The following is a 12,552-nucleotide window of genomic DNA, read 5'->3' on the forward strand; positions in this document are numbered from 1 at the left end:
ACCCAGAGCCCTACTTCTGCCAGACACTAGGAATGTAATCAGACTGTAAAATTTGGGCTTGATGAAATGTAGCAAACTACCATCAGCTCACGGATGGCACTGCAGCTGCAAATGTTGCACCACCTTCCTTCATGGCTTCATTGACACATTTAACAAGAGGGGAAACCCATGGAACTGTCTGTGTTCGGGTCTTAACAAAGGAGAGCCAGGTACCTAGCACTACCCCCTAGGGCCTGTCTGAAAGGAAAGCGCAATCCCATCACTCCATTCCCTTCTCACAAATTCTTGAAGGCAACTCAGCAATGCCTTGTGGTCAGTAGTTTCAAAAGATACTAATAGAGCAACTAGAATCTGTATGAACACCTAGTTCTTATCCATTACTAGAAGGGGACCATCAACCACGGATAGAATTTTTAATGTCTTCCAGCACTAAGAGTGGAAGGATGATTAGGTGGTTAGGGTATGAGCCAGAGACCAGGGTTCAATTCCTTGACCCACCACAGACTTCCTGTGTGTCCACAGACAAGTTGCTTGGATTCCCTATCTGTAAAATATGGATAATAGTACTTCATAGGGGTGTTGTGAGGCTAAATACATTAAAGATGTTGAAGAGCTCAAATATGGGGGAATTATAAAATGGGGGATATACAAGTACCTAAAACAGATTGATAGGTTGAACTCTTGGCCTCCTTGAAGTCTTTTTGCCATTGACTTCAATAGGGCCAGGATTTCACCCTATGTAGTTAAACACTAACTGCATTTATATATATTATATATATATATATATATACACACACATACACACACACGCTTAACCAGCCATACCAGCTTTTGGTTGCTCCTGACCCGAGCCATATTTGCACCAATGACCAGGTGTCCTTCAGTTACTTCCAATCTCCTATTTATTGTTTCTAAGAGGAAATGAAAGTGAAATACTTGTCCACTCTTTACTAAAGTGCAACTGAAAAATATAGCTTGCAATCATTTATTTCTTTAAACATAATTTTCTTTGTTAGCACCAAACTTTTTAGACCTGAAACTGTTCTTCATTTACCTCTGGCTAAAATTTCACTCTCCTTTAATATTAAAACAAGACAAATTGATAACATTAAAGCAGCATTGTTATGTAGTTCAGTGCTACAATTTAACATACCATAAAACAGATATGCTGTAGCAGGGAATGTCCTGCAGATTTTACATTATCTATTTTTAATATTTGCTACTTTTTTACTTAGAAATTACTCTTCTTAAATAGAACAGGAGTACTTGTGGCACCTTAGAGACTAACAAATTTATTTCAGCATAAGCTTTCGTGGGCTATAGCTCACTTTTTTGGATGCATCACGAAAGCTTATGCTGAAATAAATTTGTTAGTCTCTAAGGTGCCACAAGTACTCCTGTTCTTTTTGCAGATACAGACTAACATGGCTGCTGCTCTGAAACTCTTCTTAAATAATTAGCTATAATTTTTGTATGACCTTATAATGTGTTTTGCTTTGCTACTCGGATGTTGCTGTATTGATTGTGAGATCCTTGGGGAAGAAGAGTGTCTTCTTCTGTCTCGTACATGGCTGAGCAAATCAGCACCTAAGAAATAATAAAACAACAAATAATAGTAATTCAGCTAGCAGGAAAAAAAAAACTTTATCCCAGTTCTGGTTCATGCTATCATTTATGGTGGCGATAAAACAGGAGGAAGTAAACTGTCTCTCGCAAAGTCAAGAACCCATTGGAGTTTTGGCTGAGTATGACCATACGATCAGGCCCTTTGTTTGTGCTCCATCAGAAACAAAGGTAAAGTATCAGTCGGATGAAAATGATGAAAGACTTGGCGGGGCAGGGGAGGAGAAGATTGTTTCCAGTGGTAGCTGATGCCCAAAATAAGTGGTGGAACTGCAGGTAGCAATGTGCACAAACATGATTTACCCTGCGGTGAGTCCCACCTGTGCAAGCCCCATATTGCACCAGTCCAGATCATTTATTGCACTTTGCACTAGTGCAGCTATGTTGGTGTAGCTAGATAGGTGCAAAAATACATTATGCAGACTCGCCCTTATCACTACTGAACAAATCCTACTGGTGGCAGTTCTGTGAACTGCAGCCTCCAGGGGTTGACTCAACTCCAGTGTGACCAGGAGCCCCCAGTGGCAGCACATGGTATTGAACCTTACATTACATGACCAGACCCACTATCCAGATGACTTTATTGGTGGGGCTTAGCCCCATTATCTCCTACTGCTAAGCTGCTCCTGGTCATGCTATGTTTCTCCTGCTATTGAAAAGGAAGTGACAGAAAATGTGAGCGTAATGGAAAATATACTCACAATCAAAGGCCCAAGTCCTTTTAATCTTAGCCTTCTTATAAGTCTTTTCTTACAATACCATCCAGCTGTTATCACTATTACTGGTTCTATAGCTATGTAAATGTACCCAGCCCTTTACAAAGCACAGTACAATGCAAAGAGAGATGGGACCCGGTACAAATTCATATCCAGATCCCAGGTTCTCAAAGTTAAAGGGGGCTCAGCTTTGATATTCCACTTTGATCACATTTCTGAATACAACACTGCGACTCCACTGCCATTATTTTCCAGTAAACTGTGGTGGTTAAAGCGGTTTGCAATTTTAACAACATCATAATCCATGATGATGTAGTATTCAGGCCTGTAAGTTTGCCTGAGATAGAAGTTTGAGTCTTGTTTGCCCATTTGACTTTTGATATTTTTATATTCTTACTAATACCTTTGGGGGGGGAGAGAAGCAAAGACACGGTGTGTGTGTTACATCTGCCCACAAGCAGATGAGGTGAAAAGAGATAAGAGAGAGAGCTAAAGTGTTGTTGGGTAGAGTGGGAGTTTAATATATGAGCCTACACTTGAAGGACAATCCTGCCTCCTCTCCTCTCCTGAGATAAGGTAAAGCAACCAGTCGGGAAGGACAAAGGAAGATGGGGAGCGAGGCATAAGAAATATTAAAAAGCCAAAGAAATGCCTGTCCCTGACCAAAACATAACCTCACTCCTTACCCCTCATATGGGGTACAAAAGAGCCTGCAGATCCACAACCCTCCAAAGTGGAACATGACTATAAATTGTAAGTGGTGGGATCAGGTATAATTAAGCCTGGTAAGAAGGAGGAGGTCAGGGTAAAAAGGGGACAGAAAAGTTCTGCAGCATACAGAGCTATGGATATGCTTGCTTAATTAACCCAATAAACATCGCATTGCCTGCACTTCGAACTATAGTCTTCTGCTTTCTGTCTACATGACAAGAACCAAGGGAAGGGCGAGGGAAAAGCCCTAACACATCAGTTCTGTAAAAAAACAAAACAAAGCAAAAACAATAAGAAATCAAACCAAACCAAAAACCCTAGGGGTTCTTCTTTTCTGTGGGAAGTTGCAACAGTTTTTAAAACTACAAGGGAGAAATCTTGACCTCATTGAAATGAATGGCAAAAGTCCTATTAACTTCCATGGGGACAGGATTTGACCCTAGAATTTCTGTGTTGTCACTGATAAAAGGTGAAAGAGCTCCCTTCTACACCTACTTAGATGGACCCAGGAAACTTGCTGGCTGGTTTACCCATGAAGAACCCATCCTATAATCTTTACTTAGGGTACGTCTACACTACCCGCTGGATGGCGGGTAGTGATCAAGCTATCAGGGATCGATTTATCGTGTCTAGTGTAGACGCGATAAAATCGATCCCTGATCGCTGTGCCGTCGACTCCAGAACTCCACCACGGTGAGAGGCAGAAGCGGAGTCGACAGGGGAGCGGCAGCAGTCCACTCGCTGCCATCCTCACGGGCAGGTAAATCGACCTAAGAGACGCTGACTTCAGCTATGCTATTCGCGTAGCTGAAGTTGTGTATCTTAGGTCAAACCTCCCCCGCCCCCAGTGTAGACCTAGCCTTAGGCAAAAGTCCCACTGAAGTCAGAGGGAGTTTTTCCAGAATAGGAACTGCAGGATCAATACTGGAGTGGGGATGTGTGGAATAAATGGGAAATGAGTTTTAGGCTGATAGCTGTACAAGGCTAATGTGTATCACCTGCATTGTCGTAATGGTCACACTTTCTATTCAAGTTCCTTTTATAGAGGGTTAACAAATGATTACTAGTGTTATAAGCTTATTACACACAAGTAGCATGTGGGATAGATGTTGTTACCACATCACAAGGAATGCATTAGAGATAATGATAAGTTTTGGTTGTAAGCAAACTTTTGGCCTATTGGACTTAAACATATTCAGTTAACTATTTATGGACACATTTTATTACAAATATATTAACCCTTTAAAATATTTAATGGAGCCTAAATATAAAATGGGGCAACTTAAATTCATTAAATGCTAAATTCTGTCTCATTTACACAGGTGTAAATCTGCAGTGACTCCTTTCACTCCGTTGGAATTTTACCTGATTTATACTGGTGTATCAGGAAACAGAATTTGACCTTAGATAGGAATGGCTAGTGAGCATGCCTATTACTCATTAGATAAAAGCCGCCTTTAGTTGAGATTTGGTTGGTTAGGCAGAGGCAGTAAGGTCTTTGTCTTTGGAAACTTTGGTACATTTTTCTCTCTGTGAGTATGAGAATGAGGTTTTTATTAATTATTTTATTATTTTGCTTTCCTTTTATCTTTTTAAGACAGGGACTGAAAACCTATTCATGTGAAAAAGTCAGATCCCATTAAACAGGGAAAGGAAAAAAAAACACATTGTGTCCTGTGTCCTCGGTGTCTCATAAAGGCTGGAGGGAACAATTTGGAGGGGAAAAAAGGCAAATGTGGGGAGGCGGAAGCAAGGGAAATCAGACTGGACTAACCCTCCCTCAAAAAGACAGAGCTTCCGGAATGTTCACACCCTTCTAGAAAACAAGATGTGATCCTCAGCTGTGGCTGCTGATTCCCCCACTGCCTGGCACTTTGCACTGGGGTTAAATGACAATACAATGTGAGTGCCAAGTGGGTGTAAAAAGACATCATTGCAGGATGGTAGCATTTCCCCCCCAGTTATAAATGACTATACAAGGTGCGAGGTAGAGGAGAATCATGCCCTGGCAGTTTGCCATGGGATGGCTAGGAGAAGACCAGACGCCATGGAGGTATGGACAGCCAGGGCTGCTCTAGGTTATGACCAGAGCTAGACGAGCTCTGGCAAGGCTCAAAATTCAGAGGGCATTGCCCAAACCCTATCTGGGGTTTGAACCTTTTGAAATCCCCTCTGCTCTGTTGCCAGATATATACATAGTTTGGTTATGTTGTATCTAATTTGCAGCATACTTTTCATATAGCTCTTGGTCCTGACTTTTGTTTACACTATGGTCCCCTTACACCATTCTGGCTGTGTAATGGGACCTTAAAGTTAGACGTAAATTACAGTTCTACGAGTTTTAAGAGCTCTTTATACTGCCAGAGTGGTGTAAAGGGAGCCATTAGCGTATAGGAGAAACAGGCCTCTTATTCTGAAGCTGGTTTACAATATCCTTTTGTAACCCATTGGTGAGCCTGTAACAGTTCTCCTCGGTGCCTGATCTACAGAGGATATGAGTCTATTATGACCCAAGCTGGCTCTTTGGCTCATGCTTTTTAGCTCTGGAAGTTCCCCAGTTCAATCCCTGATGTGTCAGCCACAATGGCTGCTATCGCCTTTTCACAGATCATTTAACTTTGGTGAGATTATGTTGTGATTGGACACTTAAGTCACATGGTGATCCAGGGTTTGCATAGCTGTTGTATAGAAGAGGAAGGTTTGAGTGAGTCTCTGGGACTCTCAAGGAGTAGCAGTAGTTTAGAAAGAGGTGGTAGATTATTGGCATTAGGGAACTTTAGAACATAGAAAACCTTTTCCTTTACAATCATGAAGGCATGGCCAAAGCAACATTCCTAGAAAAATCAGACTGTTCAGATTTATTGATTGGATGAAGAGTTCCTCTCATTTCTACAAAGTAATTGTATTCCCTGCACCAGGAGCTTCAGGGAGGGACTTAAGCAATTTATTGTGGTTTTGCCCAAATCTCATTTTACAGATGTGGAGAACTGGAACACAGAGCTTAAGGCTCCCCAACAACAGAGGAGTTGTTTGCAGAGCCAGAATTATAATTCAGGAGTTTCCAGTACTCTGAGAAGACCATGCCATTCTTATGCTGCAGTGGAACATTTTGATAAGTAAACCAGGTTCCATTATGGGCTGCATCTTTTAGTTCCTGGTTTCTATCTTTGTTCCATGTTCTTATTCTAAAGAGTAATATGACTCGATCTGAGGGGATAAGTACTCTATACTGCCTCAGCAATGTTCCTTTCCTTGTTCCATTCTCAAAAGGAGGTTTTCATTTTTTTTTTCTCAAGGGATCTCACTATCTGTCTGTTGCTTAATATGAAGCAGAGGATGACTCCTCTATTCGTTTTGAAAGAAAGTCAGGACATGCAGCATTGTTATGCAGATCAGTAAAATGTACAGCTTTTGACAGTTTGAGGTGAAGTAATATTAGCTATAGAGTACCTATAGAGAGTATATTCCTGCTAAGGGTAGGTCCACACTAGGAAGTTTTCCTGGCATAGCTGTGCCTATAGGGGTATGATTTTTTGGTGTCGTAGCTGTGCTGATAGAATGTATAAGCATTATATTCGTACAAAAGTCATTATACAGAGCAGGGAGCCAGCAAAAGCTATACAGGTTCAGCTATACAGCTATACACTTTTATACTGATATAACTGCTTCTGCGCTAGGAGGGTTTTATCAGTTTCACTATAGCAGTATAGTTAAAATGGCAACATTTCCTAGCTTAGAGTAGGCCTAAGACAAGTGTAGTTAGGCTGGGCCTGAGAAAAGGTGAAAGGTTGATGTCAAAAAAATATTAAGTTCAAGTCTGCATCCTTGCCACACATCATACTTTAGAGGATGAGTTATGACGAATGCACACTGCAGAAAGCCCTAACTTAACCAATCTTTCTTCCTTTCCATTTTTTCTACACCTCTAAGAATTTGTAATTATCCAAAGGGTGACCCAGAAACCTCTTGTTGCCAACTGGCAGAGGACACAGGGAGGCATAGAGCTTTATCCTCTGGGTCTATCTACATAATAGTGCACCACAGGGTGGCATGTGAGATCTCTACCAACAGCCAGTAACACACTGGTCATATTAATCATTGCAAAATGTATATGCAGATAATATTTAAGAAGTTATATATCTACAGTGGAAAATATGCTCTGAAAGCCTGGAAGTTAAAAGCAGGTCACCAAGAGGTGACTGATCTTGGACAGTCTGTTCAGGCAGAGGATAGGAGGTGCTTTTCTCTCTTTGTTTGGTTTAAGTGTGTGTTGTGCATTGTGTGTCTCACAAGGTAAGCCTATCTGCAGGCAGAGCCAGATGCTAATTAAAAGATTGCAAGGTTGATGACAGAGGAAAAACAATCAGCAGGGGGGGTCCTGTTTGTAAATAAAGATCCAAGGACTGCTTTGCTATATTGAGGATTGCAAAAAGTCACAGGATCTTTCCACTGAGAAGGTAAGAGGACGGCATGACTTGTCTCATGAACTCAAGATCACAGCTGAGTGATCTTTTACTCTGTAGAAGCTGACAATGGTTAGTTAAGCATGTTATGATTTTATTTTATGTATAATCATTTGTTTCCATTATTTCTACTTGCGTCTTCTTGAGTCTCTGTTCTTGTTAAATACATGCTTTCTGGTTTTTACTATCAACATATCTAAGTGCTGTGAGCTAAGGAAAACAGTGGTCCTGAGGTGTAACTGATAAGCTGGTGTGTACTATTCCTTTGGGAGTAGTGGATCTGTGAATTCTGAGTGTCTAAAGGCTGGACACTCCGGGGGGACACTTGGAGGGGCTTGGGGTATGCCTATCATTAACCTGTAGAGAGATCAGGGCCTGCAGAGGCCTAGAGGGGAGTGCTCGTGTTGCCAGAGGCTGGTGGTGCTGGGGAGCTGACCCCTGGCAGGCACAGATAAGGTTTCCTCATGTTAAGGGCAGGTGGGAGCAAGGCACCTCACAATCCTGATACTGTTGGGAAACATCACAGAAAGTCCAACTTTAAATACAAATATTTAGATAATAAAATTTCAATAAAATGCTTGAAGCAACAACAGGTGTCAGGGAGTCATGACCGCCGTGCCCTTCCCATACTGCTAAATACGATGCAGGTCCTGGCAGTGGTGGTCTGGAAAGGCTGAGAACACAGCAACAAGTAGGAAGATGACAAATAATATTTCCAATAAAACAAGTTCAAAGCACGTGTTGGAGTATACTGCGAGTTGCAAGACATGCAATTTGCATTGCATTCAAGTCACCAGGGCCTGATGTAAATGAATCCTAGAATATTCAAGAGGTTGACTGAGGAGATATCAGAGCCATTAGCGATTATGTTTGAAAAGTTATGGAAGATGGGAGAGATTCCAGAAGACTGGAAAAGGGCAAATATAGTGCCAATCTATATAAAAGGAAAATAAGGACAACCCGGGGAATTACAGACCAGCCAGCTTAACTTCTGTACCCAGAAAGATAATGGAGCAAGTAATTAAGCAATCGATTTGCAAACATCTAGAAGATAATAAGGTGATAAGTAATGGTCAGCATGGATTTGTCAAGAACAAATCATGTCAAACCAATCTGATAGCTTTCTTTGACATGGTAACAAGCCTTGTAGATAGGCAGAAGTGGTAGACATGAAAGTGGTAGACATTGGAAGTGGTAGACATTGTCTTTAATAAGGCTTTTGATGCTGTCTTGCATGACCTCATAAACAAACTAGGGAATGCAACCTAGATGAAGCTACTATAAGGTGGGTGAGAGTAGTTCCCAGACAGTAGTTATCAGTGGTTCACAGTTATGCTGGAAGGGCATATCAATTGGGATCCTGCAGGGATCGGTTCTGAGTTTGGTTCTATTCAATATCTTCAACAATATTTTAGATAATGGCATAGAGAGTACACTTAGAAAGTTTATGGATGATACCAAGTGGGGAGGGGTTGTAAGTGCTTTGGAGGACAGGATTATAATTCAAAATGATCTGGACAAACTAGAGAAATGGTCTGAAGTAAATAGGATGAAATTCAGTGAGGACAACTCCACTTAGGAAGGAACAATCAGCTGCACACATACAAAATGGGAAATGACTGCCTAGGTAGAAGTACTGTGGAAACGGATCTGGGGGTCATACTGGACCACAAGCAAAATATGAGTCAACAGTGTAACGCTGTTGCAAAAAAAGTGAACATCATTCAGGGATGTATTAGCAGGAGAGTTGTAAGCAAGTAGTGTTGCCAACTGTCTAATCACACGGACCCAAAGACACTTGCCCCACTCCCTGACCTGGGGTCCCGCCCCTCACAACCCACCCACCCTCACTCACTTTCACTGGGCTGGGACAGGGAGTTGGGCTGCAGGAGGGGTGTGGGCTGAGCTGAGGGGTTCAGAGTGCTGGAGTTGGCTTCAGGCTGAGCCTGAGGCAGGGGGTTAGAGTGCAGGAGTGGGTTTAGGGTGCAAGCTCTGGGAGGGAGTTTGGGTGCTGGAGGGGGCTCAGGGCTGGGGCAGGGGACTGGGGTGGGAGTTTGGGTGTTGGTGGGAGGGTCCAGTCTGGGGCAAGGGGTTGTGGGGCAGGAGGGGTGCAGGCTCTGGGAGGGAGTTTAGGTGCAGGAGGGGACTCTGGGCTGGGGCAGGGATGTGCTGGCTGCTTCTGGGAGTGGTGTGGGGCCAGGGCAAGCAGGGAACCTGCCTTAGCCCTGCTGTGCCACCAGACTTTTAGCAGGCTAAATTCTCCTGGTTTGGCGTCAGTAGCCTCAGGGAGATAGAGCCTGAATCCGGGAGACTTCCGGTGAAAACGGGAGGTTTGGCAACCCTATGAGCAAGACATGAGAAGTCATTCTTCTGCTCTACTCCACGCTGATTAGGTCTCAACTGCAATATTGTTTCCTGTTCTGAGCACCACATTTCAGGAAAGATGTGGACAAATTTGGGAGAGTCCTGAGAAGAGCAACAAAAATGATTAAAGGTCTAGAAAACATGACCTACGAGGGAAGACTGAAAAAACTGGTTTTGTTTAGTTTGGAGAAGAGAAGACTGAGAGGGGACATGATAACAGATTTCAAGTACATAAAAGGTTGTTACAACTAGGAGGGAGAAAAACTATTCTTGTTAACCTCTGAAGATAGGACAAGAAGCAATGGGCTTAAATTGCAGCAAGGAAGGTTTAGGTTGGACATTAGGAAAAACTTCTTAATTTTCAGGGTGGTTAAGCACTGGAATAAATTGCCTAGGGAGGTTGTGGAATCTCCATCATTGGAGATTTTTAAGAGCAGGTTAGACAAACACCTGTCAGGGATGGTCTAGATAATACTTAGTCCTGACATGAGTGCAGGGGACTGGACTAGATGACCTCTTGAGGTCCCTTCCAGTCCTATGATTCTTGGTCTGTTATTGCTACTGGCTGCACTGTCTGAGTGTTCAATGCTCTGTAGTTTCTGTGCTGTTCATGAGAAAGCTGTGGGGATTTCCACAGCTATGTAATTCTTTGTTTTGCATGTAACATTGTTATATAGACACAATGTTTGTGGTAAAAAGCCACCCTTATATCAGGCAGTATTTTTACTATCCATGCCAGAGGATAGAAGGATCACATTACTGTAGATACAACATTTCATGCACTTTTCACTTTTGGCTGTGTCCATGATATGGGGGGCCAAATCTCAAATCCAATAAAGCTCAGTAATAACTGCCATCAGGAAGCTGTTGAGTGTCCTTTGTAAGAGGACTTGATGGTCTCAGTCCAGTGGTAGTTGAGATCCTTGTGGACAATCCTGGCAGAGAGGCAAAGGCCTACACGTGTGTATGTGAATGGTGAATCCCTTGAAGGAACCTCTCCAGCCCAAGGCTGAGGTGCAGAGGTGTGTCAGGATGGGGAAGCTGCTGCTGCTGCTCATAGTTTACTGGATAAACAGCTGATCTCAATATCCCAGCAAATCTTTCATGAACGCTGGATTCACTTTCAAAGGAAGGGCTGGACATGCCTTTTTGGCACAGCCCAGAAGAAGGGGTGAGGTAGAGCTGCACCTCGCTAAGGGGAGCAAAGGGAAGGATTCTGCTTTCCTGTACACCTTGCTGTGCCGGGGTCTGTGTGTGTGTGTGTGTGTGCGCGCACACTGCTACTATGCTCATGGTGTATGCTGTTGTCAGTCCCATCTCAGCATGCTTCTGTCAGTCCCCACAGACTAGTATATATTTCGGGGGCGAGGACTTCTCACTCTTGTTGGACAACCATGGAGGAGTGGGCAGAGAGAGTACTGTGCTCTCTGCATGCAAGGACAGCAATTCCCCCTGGCTCTTAAGGGTATGTCTACACTGCAATCAAGCATCTGCGACTGGCCTGTGTCAGCTGACTTGGGCTCATAGGGCTTCAGGTGTGAGGCTATAAAATTGCAGGCCTGGTCTACACTAGGCGTTTAAACCGGTTTTAGGAGCGTAAAACTGATTTAACGCCACACCCGTCCACACTGAGAGGCCCTTTATATCGATATAAAGGGCTCTTTAAACCGGTTTCTGTACTCCTCCCTAACGAGAGGAGTAGCGCTAGTATAGGAATTACCATATCGGATTAGGGTTAGTGTGGCCGCAGATCGACGGTATTGGCCTCCGGGTGGTATCCCACAGTGCACCACTGACCGCTCTGGACAGCAATCTGAACTCAGATGCAGTGGCCAGGTAGACAGGAAAAGCCCCACGAACTTTTGAATATTTCCTGTTTGCCCAGCGTGGAGCTCCGATCAGCACATGTGGCGATGCAGTTAAAAATCAAAATAAAGAAAGAGCTCCAGCATGGACCATGCGGATGTGATTGCTGTAAGGGCAGGCAAATCTGTTCTATCAGCGCTCCGTTACAGAAGACGAAATTCAAAATCATTTTTAAAAAATCTCCAGACAGATGCCATAGCAGGGACTCAGCGCACTGCTGCGTGACAAGCGTAACGGAAAGCCAAAGAATCAAATGGACGCTCATGGACTGGAGGATTCAAGCTATCCCACAGTTCCTGCAGTCTCTGAAAAGCATTTGCATTCTTGGCTGAGCTCCAAATGCTTCTAGGGTCAAACACAGTGTCTGTGGTGGGTCAGAGCATAGCTCGGCAATTTACGCACTCCCCCACCCACCCCCAGAAGTGAAAGGGAAAACAATCCTCTCTTGACTCTTTTACATGTCACCCTATCTTTACTGAATGCTGCAGATAGACGTGATGCTGCAGCACTCATCACCAACATCCTTGCTCCCCCCCGGCCATGGGTGGCTGATGGTGCAATATGGCTGATATCCATCGTCATCATCAGCCTATTGGCACATGGGGCAGTGCAAAAGGACTGGTAACCATGATGACTAGCAACCGTGAGGTCGATCAAGGGCGCCTGGCCCTAATTTTTCCTGGTAGATGGTGCAGTGTGGCTGGTAACCGTCCTCATCATAGCAACAGGGGGCTGAGCTCCATCAGCCCCCACCCTTCATGTGTAAAGAAAAGATTCAATTGCCCCTGGACTAGCAGCAGGATGCTGGG

The sequence above is a fragment of the Mauremys reevesii genome, linkage group 2 (genome assembly GCF_016161935.1).
Source record: "Mauremys reevesii isolate NIE-2019 linkage group 2, ASM1616193v1, whole genome shotgun sequence".
Taxonomy (NCBI): domain Eukaryota; kingdom Metazoa; phylum Chordata; order Testudines; family Geoemydidae; genus Mauremys; species Mauremys reevesii.